Here is a 17,925-nt window from a genome sequence, read left to right on the forward strand (position 1 = left end):
AAGAAGAAACAGATCAAAATTCAAAACGAGGATATCCCATTGTGGCTCAGTGGAAACGAATCCAACTAGTACCCATGAGGACGCAGGTGCAAACCCTGGTTCACTCAACAGGTTAAGGATCCAGCATTGCTGTGAGCCCTGGTATAGGCTGCAGATATGGCTTGGATCTGGTGTTGCTGTGGCTGTGGTGTAGGCTGGCGGCTACAGCTCCAATTAGACCCCTAGCCTGGGAACCTCCATATGCTGCGGGTACGGCCCTAAAAAAGAAAAAAAAAAAAGAAGAAGAAAGAAAGAAAAAAGAAACAGATCAAAATGATTCAAGAGAAAGTGACAAAAATACTGAAAACAGGCAAAGAATAACCAACATGTAGATAATAGCAGTCCTTGAATAAGATCAAAGCAAGAGAAACAGAACAAATACTGAAAACTATACCTCAAGAAAAAGTTTCTGAAATACAAAAAGATTTTAATCTACACTTTCAAAAAACAAACTGCATATCTGAGAACTCTGACCTAGCACATTCAACACAAAGACACATTCTAAATAACTACTGGACTTTAACAAAAACTTGTACACAGAGTTCCTGTAGTGGCTCAGTGGTTAACGAACACGACTAGCATTTTTGAGGCCTTGCTCAGTGGGTTAGGGATCTGACGGTGCCATGAGCTGTGGTGTAGGTCACAATGAGGCTCAGATCTGGCGCTGTTGTGGCTGTGGTGTAGGCCAGCAGCTACAGCTCCAATTGAGCCCTAGTCTGAGAACTTCCATATGCCAGCGGGTGCGGCACTAAAAAGACCAAAAAAAAAATTTGTATAGAAATGTTCATAGCAGCATTTTTCATAAGTAGCCAAAAAGTGAAAGCAATCCAAATAAATATTCATCAAGTGATCAATAGATAATAAAATATGAAATACTATTCAACCATAAAAAGGAATGAAATACTGATAAATGCCACAACATGGAAGAACTTTGAAAACTTCATGCTAAATGAAAGAAGCCAGACACAAAAGGCCACATACTGTATAACACCATTCATATGAAATGTGCAGAATAAGGTAAATCCACAGAAACTGAAAGTAGACTTGAGGTCATCAGAGGGTAGACAGAGGGGGAACTGGGTCTGACTGCTAGCAGGTATGAGATTTCTTTTGGGAAGTGATGTAAATGTTCTGGAATTTGATAGTGGTGATTGCTGTACAAAGTGAATAAATTTAAAACCTTTGAAATGTATACTTTAAAAAAGGTGACTTTTACATTAGGTGAAATATATCTCAATTTTTTAACTATATCATCATAAAAATATATCCTGTCTATAGTCTCCTTTGGCAAACTCTTATTTTCTTCCTCTCTGACATCAGCTCTTGGTGACACCAGGGTTCAAGGGCCTGCCTGTGTATTTGAGGAAAACTAAAATCAATGAAGGGCCAAATGTAGGTCTGCGGCTGAATTTAAGCTATGATGGGATTTCTTTAATATTCAATATGGCAAGAGAAAATGTAGCAAAATCTCCCTTTTCTTCCACCAGAATGAAAGAGGAAATGATGAGGAAGGTCAAGTAGCTAGGTACAGTAATGAAAACAACAGTGGGATAGGAAGCTAAGTCAAAGAATTGCAGGGTCCCCACATAAATACATGTTCCTAGCTTTACTTGACACTTCCCTTTGAAATAACACAAGATAAACAACAATTTGCTCATCTTTATGTGTAATTAAAAATTTGTTATGATATGCAATCAATGCAGCCCTTTTTTCCTTCAGTACCTATGTAACTCTGCTACTCCCTGCTGTCATCATTCCTACTGTGACAAACATCCCTTCTCCAGGTATCATGCTAAAAACTTTTTCACTGATTATCTTATTTCACTCTACAACAACCCCAAGGGAAGACACTGTTAATATTCCAATTTTCTACCTGAGGAGACTAGAACTTAAAGATATTTAGTCACTTGTCCGAACTCACATCTCTAGTAAGTGACAGAGTCAGGATTCTAACCCAAATTGACTGACTCCAGAGCTCTGCTGTGTGTCTTGCTATTGATATGACTCATTCTAACCAGGGAGCATGTGAGAACCCCTTGGCAGATATGCACTTCTACTCCATGCTGCAGATTTCCTAGCACAGATCATTCTTCCCTACATCCAAACTAACTACAAGTCAGGGTCTTCTTAACGAAAGATGGCTCAGACCACCAGTGATTTCTCAACCAGGTGGGATTTCCACAGACTTGGGCCAAAATCAGGCCATCCTTCGGGCAATAATGGATAAAAGCAAAGTGTAAATCAGCTTTTTATGTTAATGTGTTATGAGCACATTAACTTAATCTTCTGGACTACTCGCACCATTCCTATTAAAATAGACAAGTGGGTGTTGTGTATATCATTCTTCAATAAGAAGTTTTTAAGAAATAGGTAATAGGGCAATTGAAGCCAAGGGATCAATGGCTGGACATCCTGAGAGTAAGTACCAGCCAGAAAGACATTTAGATTTCCGAGCCACTGCTGGTAGATAGTTTTCCTACCTCACATCTGAGTCCTTCTGTAGGTCATCCAGAATGTACTCATCTCTCTCAGCGTGTCTGCACAGACCAGGGGAAAGGGGAAGGTTAGAGAGGATGAAGAGATAAAAACTACTATTACTGAGCATTTCCTACCTTCCAGACACTACACTAAGTACACCTGATCTGAGTCTTTCCAATAACCCTAAAGACCATTTGGTACATTTCATAGATGAGAACATTGAGGCTAGTAGAGATTAACTTGCGTGAACATATCCACTGGGAGGGTTAGAATTCAAACTCATGTTCTGCTGACTCCTAAATCCATCCTCTTTCATACCAGTGTTGTAATCAGCGGTAACCACATCTGTGTTGGGGATGCCTATCAACCAAAAACATATTTCACCTTTAAAAGAGACGTTTGGTTCTGGCATCAAAATAAGATCAAGGTGGGAGTTCCCACTGCGGCTCAAGGGATTACAACCCTGACTAGTATCCATGAGGATGCGGGTTCCATCTGATCCCAGGCCTAATTCAGTGGGTTAAGGATCTAGCAAGCGTCTTAGTTGCTGTGGCTGTGGTGTAGGCCAACAGCTGCAGCTCCATTTCAACCCCTAGGAACTTCCATATGCCACAGGTTCAGCCCTGAAAAGAAAAGGGAAAAAAAAGATCAAGACAGGAGTTCCTGCCATGGCTCAATGGTTAACGAATCCGACTAGGAACCATGAGGTTGCAGGTTCAATCCCCGGCCTTGTTCAATAGGTTAAGGATACAGCGTTGCCAGTGAGCTGTGGTGTAGGTTGCAGATGCGGCTAGGATCCCGAGTTGCTGTGGCTCTGGCGTAGGCCGTCGGCTACAGCTCCGATTAGACCCCTAGCCTGGGAACCTCCATATGCTGCGGGTGCAGCCCTAGAAAAAGCAAAAAGACAAAAAAAGAAAAAAAAGAAAGAAAGAAATCAAGACAAATGGGCTGAGACAATCAAAGTATTTTAGCATTAAATGGGACTTTAGAGACCAAGTCTATCCTCCTTATCTGATAGATAAGGTACCTTAAGGCCTAGGGAGCTTAGGTGATTCACCCGAGGTCACAGATCTAACAAAAGACTTCCCTGGAACTGATGCAGAAAGCTTCAGACCAAAATTACTGCCTTCATCTTTCCATTTAGCAGGTTGCACTGTCTTTGTTTCCTTTTCTTTTCACGGGAAACTCTGTTCGTTTGCTGCTCTGGGCTTGTGTTGCTGTTACTAGGCACTAACGGTTCAATACAACAAGTGACAAAAAAAAAAAAAAGTAGGCTCTTTTCTCCAAGATAACGAAAACAACTATAAAACATCAATGTGTTGTATTGTGTTCAAGAATTGGACACCAGCTGAAATTGCTTCTCAGGTAAACATATGCAGTATCATTGGAGATCTGCTTAAAACGAAAAAGTGTATTTGCCTAGGATAAATATCACATGGAATAAAGAACAGTCAAAAGGAGGATCCACTTCTGCAGAACTGTACTGCCTCGAAAAAAACTCAGCTCTCCCTTCTGCCTCTTAGAGTGGTGGAGTAGAAGCTACAAAAGACAGCCTAGTACAACTCCTCCTTTAGTTTATCTAGCATTTATAGAATGTCTACTGTGTGGCTGGCATTTTCATTTTAAAAGGATGAAAAAGACCTGGTCCTTGTCCTCGAAGGACTTACTGATTCTTGAGAGGGAAAGAGCCCAGCAGTTCGAAGTTGTAAACTTAAGAAGCTCCAAGTCTAGGTCCTCTGGGTCCTGCCCTCTGGTCCCTACCCAGCCCTCTGGGTACTGAGGCAGCGGTCGCTGGCTAGGATGCTCGGGGAAGATCTTCCTCCAGAAGGATGGAGAAGCCAATCCCGAGCAGCTGGAGGCGTGTCCTCATAGACGACACGAACAATCACAAAACAGCCCCACAACACTCACTCACTGGAGCCCCCCCCCCCTCCATACCGTTCCTCTGAGCACCTTCCCGCCCAAGTCGTTTGCCTCCAAACTCCCACACCCGGTGGTTACCTCAGGGGGCTCCCGTGAAGCAGACTGCACACCCAAGACCTCTGGGGGCAGCTTCCAATCTCAAAGACTGAGAGGCCAAAGCGGACCGCGGGGTCAGAGCAAAAATCATTGGAACTCGACGGACTCTAGGACCCGGGGAGAGGGAACAAAGAGCACGGGGGAGGGGAACAGAAGGGGGACTAGCCCCTGGGAGACAGTGTTTATAACGGCCACTTCCGGAAACTCGACTTCCCTCAAAGACCTCCGCAGACTTTGGCTAGCCTCCCAGCCCGACCCGCCCCTTTCCTCCCGCCTCCCGCAGCTCCGGGATAAGCACTCGGAGAACACCGGGCTCCGATTGGAAGAGCCTGGCCCGCGAAGCTGGGCGGCTTCGCTGGGAGGCCAGCCGGCGCATGCGCCGTTTCCGGGGAGCGGCGCGCTCGCCACCGCGCGCGATCCCGCGTGTGGTGCGTCCTCGCCCCGCGTGAGGACGCCTCGGCCCACGCTCTAGTGCGGTGGTCTCGGGGTGAGGTGCCCGTGTCACTGTTCCGGAATTCCTAGACAGCCCGCTGTAAAAGCAGGTTTCCAAGCCCTAACCCATTTTCCCCGCCTACTGAATAAAAATCTTAAGAGGTCAGATCCTAGATCCTGCGTTTTTAAACTAGCTCCCCTGCTGAGCGTAAGTACCAGCGCAGGCCCTCGGGGTCCGCGGTCAGATGCAAGAGTCAGAAGCAAATTCTCTAGGCTCCAATTCTGTAGGAGAGGCAGGTTTCCTGCTGAGATCGCTCACGGTGTTTCGAGTCCCCTCCTTCCATGCCCATTGTATCCCAGCTTGTGGTTGTAAACCGGGACGGGAAAATACGGGTCAGTGCGCTGATGCTGTTGCAGCGTCTTTTCATTATAAATATTACATAACGAGGTACCTACCAAAAAAAACTCCTTGGAGCTTTAGCATGTGCTCCAGTGTGCTCCAGCTCCCTTTCTTACCCGCCTCCGCTTCCCCACCCCCACCCAACACACACGCACACGCTTTTCTCGTTGATAATTTATACTTGGGTTTCTCCCGGTAGCCGCTTCACAATCTGCTGCCGCCTCAGGGAGAGTGGAAAACCAAATCCCCTTTTGTTCCTGGGCTTTTGAAAGCCTATTCCCCAAAGAACAATGCAAATTGGCGGGATTTTGATTAAGGATTTTATCTGCACCACCGCCACCTCCTCCTCAGGAAAAGGTGGTTAATACAAAAGGAATCTTTATGGTAACATCATCCCTTGATGATTGTCACCAACCTGAAACCAGGTGTAGGGGCCGTCTGTCCCTTGTCTCCCTGGGGATAGCCAACGGTCATAAATGCAAATACAAATTGAGATTAAAACCTTGATTCCTGTAGCACTGAAATGTTAATTGATATGAGTTTGGTCATCTAGATTAAAAAAGGAGGCCCATCCCGCTACCTAATAATTTAGTCAGAAAGAGAATAATTACTTCAAAGAAAGGAATTTTTGGAAAGGAAAAAATAGCCTACTCTAACACTTAGAAACAAAATGGAAAATTACAACAGACTAATGATATTAGGACTCTTTTTCCTTTACAAGTTTTAGATAATATTTATAAAAAACTTCATTGTATTTTAGCAAAATCACAAAATTGAATATTGTGCAGCAAGAAGACTATATGGTACAGTAATTTTTTTTTTGGTACGGTATTTTTTAATGAAAAAATGAGTGCAACGTGAAGACTTGCCGTCTTCATATATTTACTCATCCAGCATTTATGGAATACAGACCATATACCCAGCCCAGAACTAGGTGGTAGAAATGCAGGGTATGTGATATAGGTACAGTGGAATTCAGAAGGGGGAAATGTTTATATGTACCCTGAACAACGGGAGAGGCTTTATGGAGAACTTTGAGCTTTGTCTAGGAAGATGATTATAGATTGACCAAGCTAGGACTTGGAAGACATGGAAGCTACAAACAGCAGGACAGGAAACAGAGTGAGGCATTTGGAAAACTGAACAAAGCTCCCTGTGCAGTCTTGGGGTAGGCGGGTGTGAAGAATAAGATGCCAGGCTGGAAAAGTAAGCAGAACCCACATCACAGAGGGTCTTCTAGGTCATACTTAGCTTACCAAGCAACGAAACTGATGAAGGATGTTAAGCAGAAAAGTTCTAATAATTACACAATAAATCAAACTGTTTTCAAATACTTGAGGTTTTTGTTTTTCTAGTAGTTACAAGGTCAATTCTCAGTTGTCTTTTGTTTGCCTAACATGCTACTGCCTAGGAAGGTTGTACAGAAGGATACTGTCCAGCCCATTTTTTTTAGCCTCAAGAGTCACAATACTCATCTCATTCCTTCGAAATGTTCCATCCTCAGCACTCTACCAAAACAGTTTCCAAAGTCAATAATGACCTCACTACCAAATCCCAGACACCTTGAGTTCACTAAAACTTTGATCATCCTCAGATACCTCTCCAGCATAGGTGAGACTCTTTAGCCAGCGTTTAGCCAGCTCTTTGACCTTTTTGTGCTTCTCAGGAAACCCTTATCACCCTCTTGCCCCTTAAGAAAATATTTTCTCAGTTTCTGCCCTCCATGTTCATGATTTACCATATTGGCTTCCCTGTTGATGTCATCCATTCCTGCAAGTGTGAATTCTGGGTCCACAACTTTCAATTCTTTCTGTCCACCTGACTTATCATAATATCATGAACTGAGCTCTAGTTTTAAACTTTTAACTCTCATTTAAGTAGTACAGCTATAATGTCTGTCAGTATTGAATTTAGTATATCTAAAATTTAATTATCTTTCTCAACTTCTCACTGGAGCCCCTCAAACTGCTCCTCTACCTCTTTACTTTATATTCTCTTAGACACCCAAGTGAAAAAAACAGAGAATCTTTCTTCTCTCCCAGTCTCTCAATTCCTACATCTGAAAATTACTAAATCCTACTTACTTCTTCTCTGTCCCCTATCTTCTTTATATGCCTCGTACTAATCGTCTTCATTTATTTGTTTCCTTACTGTTTCATATCCAGATACTGGTATTCCAGACCTTGGCTGTGGCTGACACAGGTCATTCACCTCCTTCTTCTGTACAAATTCTCAACCTTTTTACAAGTTGACAACTAACATTTAGAGCCTTTTTAAACTGGGGAAATATGAGAGGAAAGGATCAAAAAATAGAAAAAAAAAAAATCAAAAGCAGGCCTAAGGGCACAAATGCACTTTTCTGACACTAAGGGATTGTTACGATCTGAGTGTATGCATGTGAGCCTCAGAGTTTTTTAAGCACCAGATGCACCACATCCTTTTGACCCTTCAGCAACCACTCCCAGAAAATTCTCCCAGAAAATTCAGGTGCTTGATTATTTTGCTTCTTTGGTATCAATTCTTAGAACTGGGAGATCTTGCTATGACTGTTGCTCTCAATGGCTCCAGTTCTTTGCCCCTTCAATCTGCATTTTGTGTGCTGAAATGGAAGTGATTCTTCTAAAGCATGACTCTGATTATGTTACCCTCTTCATGAATTATGTTAATGGCTCCTCAGTCCTTATTGGATAAAACCCAGACTTTTCCTCCATTAGTCAAGGGCCCTTATTCTTGCCCCTACCTGCCTTTCCAGCCTTGCCTTCTGTCTCACAATAAATCCCCCTGTCATTCACATTAGCAACTGAAACCAGGAATAAATGTTATGAGGTAAGCATGGACTTACATTAAAAGTTTTAAGATATATAAGCTAATGTAAAAGGTTTGAACCCAAATAACATGATCTATTTAACATGAGCAAAGCACTATGCTAAATGGTTTCACACGTATTCTAATTTTTTTTTAAAAAAAGCATGCGTCTTTATCACTTGTTCTGAAAATAAATACATGGTCACTTAAATCAGGGCAATCATAAACAGTAAAAGTCTTCCCAAAGCCCTACCTTCCCACTCTAGATACGAAAACTATTAGGAATATATAGGGGTCCCTATAGTGGTTCAGCAGCTTAATTAAGAACCTGACTAGTATCAATGAAGATGCAGGCTCAATCCCTGGCCTCACTAAGTGGGTTAAAGATCCAGCGTTGCTATGAGCTGTGTCATAAAATGGCAGCTGCAGGTCCGATTCAACCCCTAGCCTGGGAACTTCCATATGCCAAGGGTATGGCCCTAAAATGCAAAAAAATAAGAAGAAGAAGAAGTATAACATTTTTGATGCATAAATAAATAAACATGTTTTAAAAGAAGGTACTCTTGTTTATTCATTTATTTTTATTTTACACATGTGTGCACACACACGCTAGTAGTAGACACCGTTAGTTGCTTTTCTATTTCTTAACCCATCCTTAGTGAAAGCCTCAACTTATTTGCAGTGGTAACAGGTAGAACTCCAGGAGATGAATGCTCTGAACACAATATCCTGTTTCCTACTGCCAGTTCCTGGTTCTTCAAAGCTCCCTACTAGCTGTGGGGCTGTGTGACCAGTTCTAAATGATGAAATGTAAGGGCACAGCTACTGCGATGAGAATAAAAAGGACCTCGATCCCTCATGACATGATTTAGTTGCTGACCCATTCCTGGACTTCCTTCTGACCTAAACAATTAATGGTCTTAGAATTTAAGCCTGTGCTTGTCTTGTTTTCTGTTATTTGAAGCCAGTGGTATGCTGATTTCCTTGCTGTGTATTCTCTAAATACTGCCACTGTGGCTCATTTCAAGCAACTAACACACAGTCTCTGACTGCAGAGTTCAGAAGAAATATGTACACTCGGCTCTCAAGAGCCCTGTGTGAACCAGCTCCAGCAGATCACTGCTGGAAGCAGTGTATGAAGTATTGTACTTCTGTCTATCTATAGCTAGATCAACCAATGATTTTTTTTTTTACTTAAAAATAGAGTATTGACACATTTCTATTTTAATATGATAAAATATAGCTTTTTATGGCTGTACTATAATCCATGTTATGAATGTCTGTAATTTATTTATCCCATCATTTAGATTGTTTCTGCTCTATTTCTTAAAAACAAAACACTGTCTCTATAGGTTTGCTTTGCATATTTGTCCAGCACGCAGCAGCTTGATGTGGGATCTCAGTTACCAGATCAGGGATCAGACCTGTGCTGCAGTGGTGAATGTGCTGAGTCTTAACCACTAGGCCACCAGGGAACTCTCTGCAGATTTGTCTTTTTATTATTTTTATTTATTTGTTTATTTTTTGTCTTTTAAAGGTCATACCCTCAGCATATGGAATTTCCCAGGCTAGGGGTCAAATCAGAGCTGCAGCTACCAGCCCATGCTGCAGCCATAGCAACTCAGGGTATGATCCCCATCGGTGACCTACACTACAGCTCACAGCAGCACCAGATCCTTACCCTGCTGGAGCAGAGCCAAGGATCAAACCAGCATCCTCATGTATGCTAGTCGGGTTTGTTACTGCTGAGCCATGTCTGAACTCCCACATATTTGTCTTTTTTGAAGTCATAGTGTAAATTTCTAGAAAAGGAATTGATGGATAAAAGGATTAAAATTGAAAACTGAAGGAGTTCCCTAGAGGCTCATCAGGTTAGGGTTGTGGTATTGTCACTGTTATGGTGCAAATTCAATTCCTAGCCAAGGAAATTCCACGTGCCCCACATAGCCAAAGGGAAAAAAATGCTTCAAAACTTTTACCCATGTCTACTAACCTGAGGCTATTGTATTATAAACTCTACCCAATCCCAAGTATTACCCTAACTTGCTTCCTTTCCCTAAATATTTTTAGCCCACGCCCTAACGCCCTAAAAATAACTGGCCTTAATTTTCCATTTTGAGTCACTCAAAAGGCTCAGTCAAGGTAGTATTCTATTATTGTAGTAAACCTAATAAACTGAACAGTTTTTATGCTGAGCTTCTGAAGAGTCAGCATTTGACAGCTGTATTTTTTTATGCATTGTACCAGGTTATCTTTCAGAAAGAATATCAATTTAGAGAAATATCAACATGGCATGAAAGTGCCTACTTCCCTCTACGCTTACTAGCACTAGATATTTTTGCAGTATTGAAACTTTCCCAATTTGATAAACAGAAATTTGTTATTGTTCTAATGTTCTTTTAATTTTCATTTATCTGATTATTGATGAAGTTTAGTAACATCTAGCACTAGGCTGCTTTTATCTTTTGTAACTTGATGCATTAAATCACTAATACAACACCACTGCCATCAAAATTTAGAAAGACAGTGTTAAGTCAAAAATTGAATTCATAAACTTATAATGAATAATTATGAAGCTGCAGCCAAGTTTTTGTAGATAAGTTGTCATCCTTTAAAGAAATATAAATTAAATATTTAATTTTAACATTGTCTTATGTTATTATTCCTGTTCAATCTAAAAAAGCACAATCCGAAAGTAGAAATGTGGTTTTTGTTTTTTGTTTTTTTGTCTTTTTAGGGCTGCACCTGCAGCATATGGAGGTTCCCAGGATAGGGATCGAATCAGAGCTGTAGCTGCCAGCCTATGGCAAAGCCACAGCAACACAAGATTCTAGCCGAATCTGCGAACTGTACCACAGCTCACCACAATGCTGGATCCCCGACCCACTGAGCAAGGCCAGGGATGGAACCCGCGTCCTCATGGATGCTAGTCGTCGTCATTAACCACTGAACCACGATGGGAACTCCTGAAAGTAGAAATTTTTTTTTCTTTGTTTTTTTTTTTTGTTTGTTTGTTTGTTTTTGTCTTTTGTCTTTTGAGGGCGGCACCCACGGCATATGGAGGTTCCCAGGCTAGCGGTCTAATCAGAGTTGTAGCTGCTGGCCTATGCCACAGGCACAGCAACGCAGAATTCGAACTGTGTCTGTGAACTACACCACAGCTCATGGCAACGCCAGATCCTTAACCCACTGAGCGAGGCCAGGGATCAGACCTGCAACCTCATGGTTCCTAGTCAGATTCGTTAACCACTGAGCCACGACGGGAACTCCTGAAAGTAGAAATGTTAAGGAGCAGGAGTGAAGGCAATAATGAAAGGAACCGATATTGATTTGTATGACAATGTAAAATAATCATTCCAATATGAGTAGTGTTGCTCTTATAAATTATAGACAATAAGAATGTGTTTTTATTCTACTTGCAAATTTAGACTAGCATCCTCCGGAGTTCCTCTTGTCACTCAGTGGTAATGAACACAAATAGTATCCATGAGAATTCGGGTTCAATCCTTGGACCCACTCAGTGGGTTAAATATCCAGTGTTGCCGTGAGCTGTGGTGTAGGTCACAAATACAGCTCGGATCTGGTGTTGCTGTGGCATAGGCCGGCGGCTATAGATCTGATTTGACTTCTAGCCTGGAAATGTCCATGTGCCGCAGGTGTGGCCCTAAAAATAAAAAAATAAAAAAATAAAAAATAAAAATAAGTAAATAAATACTAGCATCCGCCAATATTTATCCTTAAGTGACATGAGTGATATCTATTTCTAGTCCCATACTTACTCAATAGACTTCCAAAAAATTAAACTGTGTGCAGGAGTTTCCATTGTGGCTCAGCAGAAATGAACCTGACTAGTATCCATGAGAATGCAGGTTTGATCCCTGGCATCACTCAGTGGGCTGTGGATCCAGTGTTGCCATGAGCTGTGGTGTAGGTCACAGACACGGCTAAGATCCTGCAATGCTGTGGCTATGGTGTAGGCCAGCATCTGCAGCTTCAATTAGACCCCTAGCCTGGGAACCTCCATATGTTGTGCCAGAGAAGATCTGAAAGAGGTCCAGATTTCTTAACCTGCCTGGGACAATTAGAGAGGACTTCATCTCCCCAACTCACCCTGAATTTGCCTGTTGAAGCTATGAGTTATTGTTCTATGTGAAATAATTCAAATCTAGACAACCATACTTGTGGGGAAGATAATGTTTCCTACAGTGAGATGAAAAAGGAAGCACTATGGCCTCAGTCTGAAGACTGAGAAGTTGAGAACCGAGGGAGGACACAGTGGACCCCTAAGTTTATAACTTAATGAATGTCTTTGTCTCCAGCCTTGTAAAAAGGCATTTTTTTTCCTTTCCTTTTTTCTGCTTTCTTACTTTCTTTCTTTCCTTCTTTCTTTTAATGGCTGCACTTTTAAGTTCCGGGCCAAGGGTTGGATCAGAGCTGCAACTGAGACCTACGGCACAGCCACAGCAACATGGGATCTGAGATGCAACTGCTTGTGACCCATGCCACAGCTTACAGCAAGCATTGGATCATTAACCCACTGAGTAAGGTCAAGGATTGAATCTGCATCCTCACAGAGACAACACTGGGTCCTTAACCACTGAGCCACAACAGGAACCCCTAAAAATGCACATTTAATATATGGTTTTAAATGCTGTAACTCTCATGAGAGAAAATAACAACTTTATAGTTGGAGTTGTGGATGGAAGGAAGGTCTTGAAGCCTTTTGTAGAAGCCCTTATGGAGACGTCAGCACTGATGAAGGTGGAACGTGTAGTTAATGAGTTCCAGTTGGTAAGCAGCCAAAGGAACACAAAAGACTTGAGAGGCTCACCAGCAGAGAAGCAGTGGTCAACTCAGAAGCAGCTGTGGGACAAACCCCTTCCCTTTTAAAAAAAAATGCTTGAGAAGGACGATTCCTTAAGAGGACAGAAAGCTTGGGAGATATACATATACTTATAAATAGATGCACTGATGCACACACACACACATGTATACATATTTTCCAATTCTCTTTTCTATTCAATGTGTTTATCTATGTCCCAACATCACAATGTTGATTTTTGTATTTTTCTTTTTAGGGCTGCAGCCGCAGCATATGAAAGTTCCCAGGTTAGGGGTCCAATCAGAGCTGAAGCTGCCATTCTAAGCGACAGACACAGCAATGCCAGATCCAAGCCGCGTCTGCGACCTACAACACAGCTCGTGGCAGTACCAGATCCTTAAGCCACTGAGCAAGGCCAGGGATCAAACCCACATCCTCATGGATCCATGGATTCGTTAACCTCTGAGCCATCATGGGAACTTTCCACAATGTTTTAATTATTATGTCTTTATAGTACATTTTAAACTACTAGTCCGTTTCATTTTTCTAAATTTCTTGACTATTCTATGGATTTAATTAATTTTCATTAAGGAGTTCCCTGCTGGCTTAATGGTTAAGGATCTGGCATTATCACTGCTGTGACGCAGGTTTGGTCCCTGGTTTGGAACTTTTGTATGCTGCAGGCACAACCAAAAAAATATATATATATATATACATTTAAGGATTACTGATAAATAGATGATTGTTTGGACATAATTATAGCCATATACCTTTAGCTTAAAACAACTTTTCTCTAACTTTCTCACAATAAAAATGTTAGTTAGGAGTTCCCGTCGTGACGCAGCGGTTAACGAATCTGACTAGGAACCATGAGGTTGCAGGTTCGGTCCCTGCCCTTGCTCAGTGGGTTAACGATCCGGTGTTGCTGTGAGCTGTGGTGTAGGTTGCAGATGCGGCTTGGATCCCGCGTTGCTGTGGCTCTGGTGTAGGCCGGTGGCTACAGCTCAGATTCGACCCCTAGCCTGGGAACCTCCATATGCCTTGGGAGCGGCCCAAAGAAATAGCAAAAAGACAAAAAAAAAAAAAAAGTTAGTTAAATATATATATATTTATTTATTTATATTTTAGTACATGACTTGGGTTTAGTTTCTCATGATTTAAACCTTTTAAGTTTCTACATTAATTCTATGGGCTCAGTAAGTTATTATTTCCACAGATGGTTTAAGACTACAAACATAAAATTGTATTTGGCTAAATGAAATTGCAATAATGGATTTTTTTTAAATAACGATCTTTTTTTTTTTTTTTTTTTTGGTCTTTTCTAGGACCGCACCCACGGCATATGGAGGTTCCCAGGCTGGGGGTCTAATTGGAGCTGTAGCCCTGGCCTACGCCACAGCCACTGCAACGCGGGATCCGAGCTGAATCTTCGACCTACACCACAGCTCACGGCAACACCAGATCCTTAACCCACTGAGCAAGGCCAGGGATCAAACCCGCAACCTCGTGGTTCCTAGTCGGAGTCATTAACCACTGAGTCACAATGGGAACTCCCTAAAATAATGAATATTTTTAAAGAATGTAATCTCACGGATTCTTACAGTACTGTATGTGATAAGGACTCAATGAGTTAATACAAATTGTAATTTCCAGGAAGATCCCCTGTGGCCTAGCAGTTGAGAATCTGGTGTTGTCACTGCTGTGGCCAGGTCACTGCTAAGGCTTGAGTTTGATCTCTGGCCCAGGAATTTCAGCCATGTTGTGACTGTGGCAAAAAAAAAAAAAAAAGTAATTCCCAGATATTTTAGTCAAATTTAAGACCACAAATTTATGTACTATGGTTACTCAAATAATTTTTTGTTAAAAAGATCACTAAAGATAATTTTAAATTATACTTGTTCCTAATTTTTATATATGGAATGGCTATAGAACAGCAACAGCAAGGTATGCAAATGTTTTTCAATTATTATGTACACACATTTATACTTCTGCCACCTTAAAATGTATTAAAGTAGTATAACATATATCTATATATACACTCAATGGAAAAAATTAGCAAGATAGTTCTTGGTTTCCTACTTTCTAATTTCCCTTGTGTTCGCAAAATCCAACATTTATTACTCTGATTAAAATTTGTAACACTGAGAATTATTAAATAGAAGTGGGAATATTCAATCAAAACCATAAATATGGCATGCTTTTTTTTTTGGTCTTTGTAGGGCCACATTTGTGGCACACAGAGTTTCCCAGGCTAGGGGTCGAATCAGAGCTATAGCAGCGGGCCTACTCCACAGATGTGGCAACTCGGATCCAAGCCGTGTTTTCGACCCACACCACAGCTCATGACAATGCTGGATCCTTAACCCACTGAGCAGGGCCAGGAATCGAACCTGCATCCTCATGGATGCTAATCAAATTCATTTCCACTGAGCCTCCATGTTTGTTTTTTAAGGGTATTGTTACAGTATATAAAGATGTGATATTCAGCAAAATAATATACACATTGTTCTATATAATACTGGTAAAGCTAAATATATTTTAAAGTTGTATTTTAAAGCTAGCTAGGGAGTTCCTGTTGTGGCTCAGTGGTTAACCAACCTGACTAGTAATCATGAGGTTGTAGGTTCGATCCCTAGCTTCGCTCAGTACATTGCAGTGAGCTGTGGTGTAGGTCGGAGACACAGCTCGGATCTGGCATTGCTGTGGCTGTGGCATAGGCCAGTGGCTGCAGCTCTGATCGGACCCTTAGCCTGGGAACCTCCATATGCCGTGGGTATGGCCCTGGAAAAGATAAAAAAAATAAATAAATAGGTTAAGCTAGCTAAAAATCTTAATTTAATCATCAATTAGTATATTTATATATTTGTGCATGTCTGCATACATATAGATAAAGCTATATAAAGATAAATTCAGGAGTTCCCAATGTGGCAAAATGGTATTGGCGGCATCTCAGGAGAGCTGGGATGGAGGGAGGTTAGATCCCTGGCCAGGCACAGTGGGTTAAGGATCCGTGTTGCCACAACTGCAACTCGGATCTGATCTCTTGCCCAGGAACTCCATGTGCTACAGGGAGGCCAAAAAAAAAAAAAAAAAAGGTAAATTTAAAAAGTTTATTTAGGAGTATGAGCTGTGGTGTATGTCCCAACTATGGTTCAAGCCTGATCCCTGGTCAGGGATTTTCATATGGCTGCTGGGTAGCCAAAAAAGAAAAAAAAAAAATTGTATTTAAAATAAGAAAAGGGATTCCCTTTGTGGCTCAGTGGTAAAAATCCTGACTGGTATCCAGGTTCGATTCCCTGGCCTTGCTCAGTAGGTTAAGGATCCGGCATTGCCATGAGCTGTGGTATAGCTCACAGATACTCCTCAGATCCTGAGTTGCTATGGCTGTGGTGTAGGCCAGCAGCTGCAGCTCCAATACGACCCGTGGCCTGGAAACTTCCATATATTGTATGTGTGGCCTTAAAAGCAAAAAAGAAAAATGCTAAAAGACAAATCTGAGAGCTTATGTGTTCTTTACTGTGAATTATAATATGGGTGGAGAACAAAAAGTAAAATTAGAATGTGAATTTTTTTCCTAGAAAGTGACCTGGTTATTTTGGCTCAGATAAATGAGAGGTTTTGGGGTTTTTTAATGGCCACACCTGAAATATACGAAAAGTCCAGGGACTGAATCTACTCCACAGCTGTGGCAATGCCAGATCATTTAACCCACTGCACAGCTGTGGCAATGCCAGATCATTTAACCCACTGCACCTGACTGGCTCAGGGCACTGCTGTATCCTTAACCCGCTGAGCAAGGCCAGGGATAGAACCCACATTCTCACAGACACTATGTCAGGTTCTTAACTGGTGGAGCCACATTAGGAACTGTGGAAAGGATTTAAAAACAGATGGAGTGTATTCAGAGACTATATCACTTTTATATATCTTATAAGAAAGGAACACTAGCAAACTTAGTCCTAAGCTTTTTCACTTTAGAACTAGTGATCTCTTTATTAATACATATATAATAATGTTGTATTTATATTTCTGCAGACTTCTCTGGGATCTTTAATATTACTAAAAAGATCTAGAAAAACAAATACCATGAAACTAAATAATCTGGCTAATACCCAAATCTCTGGTTCTTTGGGGGGTCTTCATAGTTGAAATGGAATCTATTCTATTAGTTTATCTGGACACTTTTCTACATAATTAGATTAACATTTGTTTGTGTCACCCACTCAAATATAGAGCTCAAGAATCTTTTCTTGGAGTTCCCATTGTAGCTCAGTGGAAAAGAATCTGACTAGGAACCATGAGGTTGCCGGTTCAATCCCTGGCCTTGCTTAGGGGGTTAAGGATCCAGCGTTGCAGTGAGCTGCAGTTGTAGGTCACAGATGCGGCTCGGATCTGGCTGTGGCTGTGGCGTAGGCCAGCGGCTGTAGCTCCGATTTGACCCCTAGCCTGGGAACCTCCACATGCCTCGGGTGCAGCCCTAAAAAAAAGAATCTTTTCTTCTTTTTTTTTTTGGTTGTTTTTTAAGGGCTGCACCCGAGGCATATGGAGGTTCCCAGGCTAGGGGTCGAATCGGAGCTGCAGCTGCTGGCCTATGCCACAGCCACAGCAACACAGGATCCTTAACCCATTGAGCGAGGCCAGGGATGGAACCTGAGTCCTCATGGATACTAGTCGGGTTCGTGACTGCTGAGCTACAAGGGAAACTCCAGAACTCAAGGATCTTAAGGTCACTATGTCTACTGATGATCTTCTACCAGAACAAACAAACAAAACAAAAAACAAAAATAACAAGAAAGGCTTTACACTTGTTGAAGTTAGAACAAATACCATCAGAAATTATACTCAAAGTTCCTGTTGTGGCTCAGTGGTAATGAACCCAACTAGTAACCATGAAGATGCAAGTTCTATGCCTGGCCTTGCTCACTGGATT

The 17,925-nt window shown here is 41.7% G+C and overlaps 2 protein-coding genes across 35 annotated transcripts in view; one reads left to right on the top strand and one right to left on the bottom strand.

Moving 5' to 3' along the window:
* CCDC171 (coiled-coil domain containing 171) overlaps positions 1-5,519 on the bottom strand; it is a 351,755-nt gene extending 346,236 nt beyond the window's left edge. For 14 of the 34 annotated variants that reach the window (XR_014821447.1, XM_084985233.1, XM_084985171.1 and 11 more), the window contains exons 1-2: positions 4,519-4,651; positions 2,520-2,576 (exon numbers count right to left, since the gene is read on the bottom strand). The gene's annotated coding sequence lies outside the window, so the exon portion shown is untranslated. Of the gene's footprint in view, positions 1-2,519; positions 2,577-4,184; positions 4,349-4,518; positions 4,652-5,424 lie in introns of those variants that run through there. The other 20 variants (XR_014821448.1, XM_084985160.1, XM_084985258.1 and 17 more) reach the window with 5 other exon arrangements.
* The window catches only part of TTC39B (tetratricopeptide repeat domain 39B), a 562,176-nt gene that overhangs the window by 209,342 nt on the left and 334,909 nt on the right, over positions 1-17,925 (top strand). The window lies entirely within an intron of this gene.

Source organism: Sus scrofa, chromosome 1 (assembly GCF_054392235.1).
Source record: "Sus scrofa isolate SSC_HxYL_T2T_F1_AM1 chromosome 1, Sscrofa_HxYL_maternal_Yorkshire_Landrace_v2.0, whole genome shotgun sequence".
Lineage (NCBI taxonomy): Eukaryota > Metazoa > Chordata > Mammalia > Artiodactyla > Suidae > Sus > Sus scrofa.